This window comes from Heteronotia binoei, chromosome 10 (assembly GCF_032191835.1).
Source record: "Heteronotia binoei isolate CCM8104 ecotype False Entrance Well chromosome 10, APGP_CSIRO_Hbin_v1, whole genome shotgun sequence".
NCBI lineage: Eukaryota > Metazoa > Chordata > Lepidosauria > Squamata > Gekkonidae > Heteronotia > Heteronotia binoei.
In genome coordinates, this window is record NC_083232.1 from 9,967,906 (window position 1) to 9,975,010 (window position 7,105).

General features: G+C 50.5%; 1 non-coding gene across 1 annotated transcript; it reads left to right on the plus strand.

Moving 5' to 3' along the window:
- Window positions 1-335: 335 nt before the first annotated feature.
- TRNAT-GGU (transfer RNA threonine (anticodon GGU)) lies at window positions 336-407 on the plus strand. The gene has a single exon. It is a non-coding gene; the product is annotated as a tRNA-Thr (tRNA).
- Window positions 408-7,105: the final 6,698 nt, after the last annotated feature.

Below are 7,105 nucleotides of genomic sequence, written 5' to 3' on the forward strand. Positions count from 1 at the left end.
AGTCTGAGTAGACAATACTGACTTTAGGGAGGGATGGTGGCTCAGTGGTAGAACATCTGTTTGGTCAGCAGAAGGTCCCAGGTTCAATCCCTGGCATCTCCAACTAAAAACGGTCCAGGCAAGTAGGCATGAAAAACCTCAGCTTGAGACCCGGGAGAGCTGCTGCCAGTCTGAGTAGACAATACTGACTTTAGGGAGGGATGGTGGCTCAGTGGTAGAGCATCTGCTCGATAAGCAGAAGGTCCCAGGTTCAATCCCCGGCATCTCCAACTCAAAAGGGTCCAGGCAAAATAGGCATGAAAAACCTCAGCTTGAGACCCTGGAGAGCCATGAATGGGGCTGTGGCTCAGTGGTAGAGCATCTGCTTGGTAAGCAGAAGGTCCCAGGTTCAATCCCTGGCATCTCCAACTAAAAAGGGTCCAGGCAAAATAGGCGTGAAAAACCTCAGCTTGAGACCCTGGAGAGCCCCTACCAGTCTGAGTAGACAAGACTGACTTCGATGGACCGAAGGTCTGATTCAGTATAAGGCAGCTTCATATGAGAAAACTGCTCTGTAACAGACCTGGGGAAAGCTAAACTGACCAGGCAGTGTCTGCGCTCCATGCAGCCTCCTTTCCATTGGGGAGAGGGGGCACCTGGCATCACCCCCTAGGCCCGGTGGCACCCTATACGGCTGCCTACTTGGCCTTCTCTCACACACCGGCCATGTGTGCCGCTAGCTCTCAGTCAGCAGGCGTTCTGCAGGGTTTGTAAAGCTGGGCTCCATGCAAGGCCTTGAACACAATACTTAATTAGGTACAGGCTTTGCATTGTATTCTGTCTTGCTTGGCTCTTTGGCGGTAGACTAATTTGCTTGTCGAGGGTTTTAATGGATTGCACGCCTCCTTGAGCTGCAGAGAGGCAGGGTGTATGTTCAGCGAAAAGAAAAGAAAGGAAGAAATACTTTCTCGCTCATGCATCATATTTCAAGCAGTGTATTTACCCCAGAGAATTGGCGGCCGGGGGGGGGGGGTGTGCGGTTGGAAATTCCTTAATCAATCACGTTTCATCTCCCCTCCCTCTGTGAAACACCATCGTTTCCCCTTCCTCATTTGAAAGACCCCTTTTTGGTGGGCTAGTCTGCAAGCAATTGATTGGCCCAAATGAACTTCACAGCAGAACCAGGATTCAAACTGGTGACTCCCTGGTCTGATTTTCTGACCACTACACCTCAACGTACTTAACCTTTTTGCCTAAGAGGATCAAGTAGTATTCTCACAATTTTTATTGCTTAATCTCACCTTTTTTAAAACAAAAATGAAAATGAAAAATTGTAAATTAAACTGTAAATAGCCAGTTTGGTGTAGTGGTTAAGTGTGCGGTCTCTTATCTGGGAGAACCGGGTTTGATTCCCCACTCCTCCACTTGCAGCTGCTGGAATGGCCTTGGGTCAGCCATAGCTCTGGCAGAGGTTGTCCTTGAAAGGGCAGCTGCTGTGAGAGCCCTCTCCAGCCCCACCCACCTCACAGGGGGTCTGTTGTGGGGGGGAAGGGAAAGGAGATTGTGAGCCGCTCTGAGACTCTTCGGAGTGGAGGGCGGGATATAAATCCAATATCATCTTCTTCTTCTTTTTCTTCTTCTTCTTCTTCTTCTTCTTCTTCTTCTTCTTCTTCTTCTTCTTCTTCTTCTTCTTCTTCTTCTTCAGGTTTCTTCATTTTTCCTACAATTCTCTGTTGTTGTTTTTTAAATTCCGGGGGGGGGGGGCGCTAGTGGGCAGCTCTCCTAGGGCACCAAAAACCCGAGCACCAGCCCTGACGGTACAGTCCTGGAACGAGTGGTAAAGTTCCCATCATCTGCTGCCTCCCTCACCTTGGATCAGATCTTTCCCCATTCTCTCATTTGCAGGGCGATACGATCCTCGCATCATGTTACCATTCCCCCGTATCAGTTTCAAGTTCCATTTTTCCAAACATGGCCATCCTCGACTCTGTCCGGCCTAATTAAATCAAGCACTCCGTCTCTTCAGTCTACTTGGAGCAACGAGGGAGTAATCCAATTGTGCGGCGGTAACCTTATTTAGCTCGGTTGCCAGAGTCCGTCCTCCCCGGCTGCTACTCAGATCCTATTCATTTCATCCGAGGCAATGGAGAATAAATGCCCTGCGATGGTGGAGGGGAGGGGGGGGGGTCAAAAGGAAAGAACTGACAAATGGAGAAAACGCCTTGATGGGCCAGTGATTCCAAGCAGTTTCCTATCCAGGGCCGGCAGTAGGGTTGCCAAGTCCAATTCAAGAAATATCTGGGGACTTTGGGGGTAAAGCAAGGAGACTTTGGAGGTGGAGCCAGGAGACATTGGGGTGGAGCCAGGAACAAGGGTGTGACAAGCATAATTGAACTCCAAAGGGAGTTGTGGCCATCACATTTAAAGGGACAGCACACCTTTTAAAATGTCTTCCTGCCATAGGAAATAATGAAGGATAGGGGCACCTTCTTTTGGGGCTCATAGAATTGGACCCCATGGTCCAATCGTTTTGAAACTTGGGGGGTACTTTGGGGAGAGGCACTAGATACTATACTGAAAATTTGGTGCCTCTACCTAAAAAAAAAACAGCTTCCCCAAAGCCCCTGAAACCTCCAGATCCATTCCCCATTATACCCTATGAGAATCTATCTTCACAAAGGGAATGATGAAGTGCTCAGTAGATGTTTCCCTCCCCCCCACCACCCCATTTCTGGCGACTCTGAAGCGACGGATTGGCCTCTTTTACTCACGAGTTGCTGCCAACTTCTTCACAGCAACACAGACACACCATCCCAAGAGGAAGCCTTTCAATCGGAGACTGAAGCCTCCAAAGGCACATGGTCCTCTGGGGGCGGGGCTTCCCCCGCCGTCCAGCTGACTGGGGCCGGGAAGGAGTCTGGGAAAGCGGAAGAACCCCCGCTGGGACCTGGGGATTGGCAAGCCTAGCCGACAGGTGGGAGTTGGTGAGGTAGACAGCCACCTCGGGCGCCACCTCACCCACAGGGTGCCTTCAGGCGCCCTCTCCCACTTCTCCTCTGCTTTCAGCTCCCCCAGTCACAGACCATGGCAGCTGAGAGAGTGGCGGAACTGGGTGCCAGTTTGTGCTCTCCTCCAAGCCCGGCTTTCTAGCCAGCCTTGGAGGAGAATGTCCTCGTTCTGAAGCTGCCTCCCCTATATGGCCAAAGACCTGCTTACCTTAGGGACTGTCTTTCCCCACACGTTCCCCAGAGAGCACTTAGATCTGGATCCCAAAACCTACTACTGATCCCTGGGCCGAGGGAGACAAGATGAAAATCTACCAGAGAGAGGTCCTTCTTGGTAGCAGCCCCCTACTGGTGGAAGCAGCTCCCAGAGGAAGTGGGCCTTGAGGGACCTTGTCCAGTTCTGCAAAGCCAGTAAAACCACACTCTTCCGGTTAGCTTTTAACTGAAACTGCATAGCGGGAGAAAAATGTAAGAATACTGAAGCCATCGGAAGCGAAACAACTACATATGATATCCGCACCGGATTGTTTTAATGATTATTTTAATTATTGGTTTTTAAATTGTCGCATTAATGTTATGCAATTTTTGAATGGATTCTTTTCATGTTGTTGTTGTGAGCCGCCCTGAGCCTGCTCCGGCAGAGAGGGCGGGATATAAATCAAATCAATCAAATAAACAAAAATTAAAGAGAGACAGCCTCAGAGCGAGGCATGGCAGCCCCGTGGCCCTTCCCCCCGCAAAGCAGCCGGGCAGAGGAAGGAGGTGGCGTGGCATCGCTCTGAAGCTGCCTCCCCTGCAAGAGGGGACAGGCTCAGAGTGAGGCAAGGCAGCCTCGCAGCCCCTTTCCCCTGTCTGGCAGCCGGAAAGATGAAAGAGGCCACGCGGCCTCACTCAGACCCCCCCTCCATGGGGAGGTGCAGCTGTGAGGGTGGCTTGCGGCAGCAAAAACCCTGGCGCCTGTTCCTATCTCTGAAGTCCCACCATCTCCAACTTTATTCAAGAAGCTACTCAAGGTTTTGGGCCCCTTCCCTGAAAAGATTTGTTAGAACTCATCCTCTGCTAATGAGACTGTTGACAGCTTTACTCTGCTCTGGTAAGACCTCACCTGGAGTCTTGTGTTCAGTTTCGGGCACCACATTTTAAGAAGGATATAGACAAGCTGGAACGGGCTTATGTGACACAGAGTGTTGGACTGGATGGGCCATTGGCCTGATCCAACATGGCTTCTCTTATGTTCTTATGTGACACAGAGTGTTGGACTGGATGGGCCATTGGCCTGATCCAACATGGCTTCTCTTATGTTCTTATGTGACTCAGAGTGTTGGACTGGATGGGCCATTGGCCTGATCCAACATGGCTTCTCTTATGTTCTTATGTGACACAGAGTGTTGGACTGGATGGGCCATTGGCCTGATCCAACATGGCTTCTCTTATGTTCTTAAGTGACACAGAGTGTTGGACTGGATGGGCCATTGGCCTGATCCAACATGGCTTCTCTTATGTTCTTATGTGACACAGAGTGTTGGACTGGATGGGCCATTGGCCTGATCCAACATGGCTTCTCTTATGTTCTTATGTGACACAGAGTGTTGGACTGGATGGGCCATTGGCCTGATCCAACATGGCTTCTCTTATGTTCTTATGCCGGGGGCAGGGGATCCCCAGGTCTGGAAGGCCCCAACCCACCAACAGGGAGCAGGCTGTTGAAAGGATCCCTGCCCCTGAAGAGTCCTGTCGCTGTACGCCATCCCTGGCGTGATGACACCACCCAGAAGTGACGTTATCAAGCTGGGGACATCATGCTGGGGACCTTCTAGGACTCGTGGTGAAACTCTACAGTACCATAGAGTTTTATCAAAAATCCTAGAGTGCCCCCGGTGCAATGCTCTAGGACTCTTGGTAAAACTCTATGGTACCAGAGAGTTTTCTCGTGAGTCGTAGAGTGTCCCTGGTGTGATGTCCCTGGTGCAATGACATCACTTCCAGGTGATGTCATCACACCATGCACTGCAACAGCAGCGGAGGGACTTGTCATCCCTAAGCAAGAGGCCCTGAGGATGCTAGTAGACGTGTGAATCTGTGATCCAGCTCTCGATAAACATGCCGGGTCTGATGTGGTTAGCTGAAGCTGCCCAGATAACATCCGGACAATCTGTCAGTTTCTGCTTGCTTCCCTTATCGTTTCTCAGCACACCAAACATGCCCTGAAACCTGCAGTCTGCAATCTCTCTCATAAATTAGACAGGCGGCAAAGAAAACATGACTTGGCTTTATTAAACACAGGCTGGCCGATGGTGCTCAGATAAAGCAAACAGCCTCCTCCGGATTAAATCGTATTGACTCAAATTGTCCCCGTCTAGTTGATTGGAATGGCAGTAGACATGCAGAGATGGCAGAAGTTTGGTCATTCAGGGAGGCTGACCCAAGATAGCCTAGTGTGTATTTCTTAGCAATGTTCCAGACATTGGAAGCTTCACTCCTGTCTCATAAGAACAGAAGAAAACAGAAGAGAAGCCATATTGGATCATCGGCCAACAGCCCATCTAGTCAAACACTCTGTGTCACACAGTGGACAAAACTCAGGTGCCCTGGTCCACCAGCAGGGCCAGAATGCCAGAAGCCCTCCCACTGTTGCCCCTCCAAGCACCAAGTGTGCAGTCTCTTATCTGGGATAATCAGGTCTGATTCCTCACTCCTCCACTTGCAGCTGCTGGAATGGCCTTGGGTTACTCATAGCTCTTGCAGAGCTGTCCCAGAAATGGCAGCTTTCTGTGAGAGCTCTCTCAGCCCCACCGACCTCACAAGGTGTCTGTTGCGGGGGTAGAAGATAAAGGAGATTGTAAGCCACTCTGAGACTCTGATTCAGAGAGAAGGGCGGGCTATAAATCTGCAATTCTTCTTCTTCTACACTGCAGGTCTGCTGTAAGGACTAGAACAAGAGACTGTGTGGGATGCCCTACAGAATGTTCAATATTTTAATGACGGAGGAGGAGATTGGATTTATACCCCATCTTTCACTACGCAAAGGAGTCTCAGGGTGGCTCAGTTTCCTTTCCCTTCCCCTCTCCACGCCAGACACCCTGAGAGAGCTCTGACAGAACCTGCTCTTGACAGGAATAGCTCTGTGAAAACTTGTATATATATCGGCTTGACTTCGCGAACGAAGATTTAAGAAGGGTGCAGTAGTCCACGTCTACTGCAGGCTCGCTGGTGGCTGACAAGACCAATGCGGGGCAGGCAGGTCCGGCCACAGTGGCTGCAGGGAAAAGTCTGATTTGGGGTTGGTGCTGCAGCAGTGCGATTCTTCCTCAATCTCCTTTTGTCCTCAAGACCAGCTATGCGTGCGTTCTCAAAGGAAGAGACAGCCTCATGGATGGTGTGCCTCCATGCTTTGCGATCTGAGGCTAGGTCAGACCACTGGTGATGGTTGATGCGACAGGTGCCAAGGGATTTCTTCAAGGAGTCCTTGTACCTCTTCTTTGGTGCCCCTCTATTTCGATGGCCGGTGGAAAGTTCGCCATACAGAGCAATCTTGGGAAGGCGGTGGTTTTCCATCCTAGAAATATGCCGTGCCCAGCGCAGCTGCGTCTTCAACAGCAGTGCCTCGATGCTTGTAACCTCCGCCCTCTTGAGGACTTTAGTGTTGGTCACAAAGTCACTCCAGTGGATGTTGAGGATGGTGCGAAGGCAGCGCTGATGAAAGTGCTCAAGGAGTCGCAGGTGATGACCGTATAAAACCCACGATTCGGAGCCGTAGATATATTAAAAAATAAAATAAAAACAACCTTGTGAGGTAGGATAGACTGAGAATGTGTGACTGACCCAAAGTCACTCAGCAATTTTTCATGGCAGAGTAGATATTCAAACCTGTAGGCAAGATCAGGGGAAGGCCATGGCCTCTTTGCCCTGCTGAGAAACTGGCTGGCTAGTGTATGAGGCAAGCTGGACCTCTGGTCGGATCCAGCAGGGCTCTTCTGATGTTCTTATCAGCAGAAGTCCTCAGCCTCTTTGCCCTGTTGTAGGCCATCCAGAAGAACTGGTTGACCACTGTGTGAGACCAAATGCTGGACTGGATGGACCACTGGCCTGATCCAGCAGGGCTCTCCTAATGTTCTTATGAT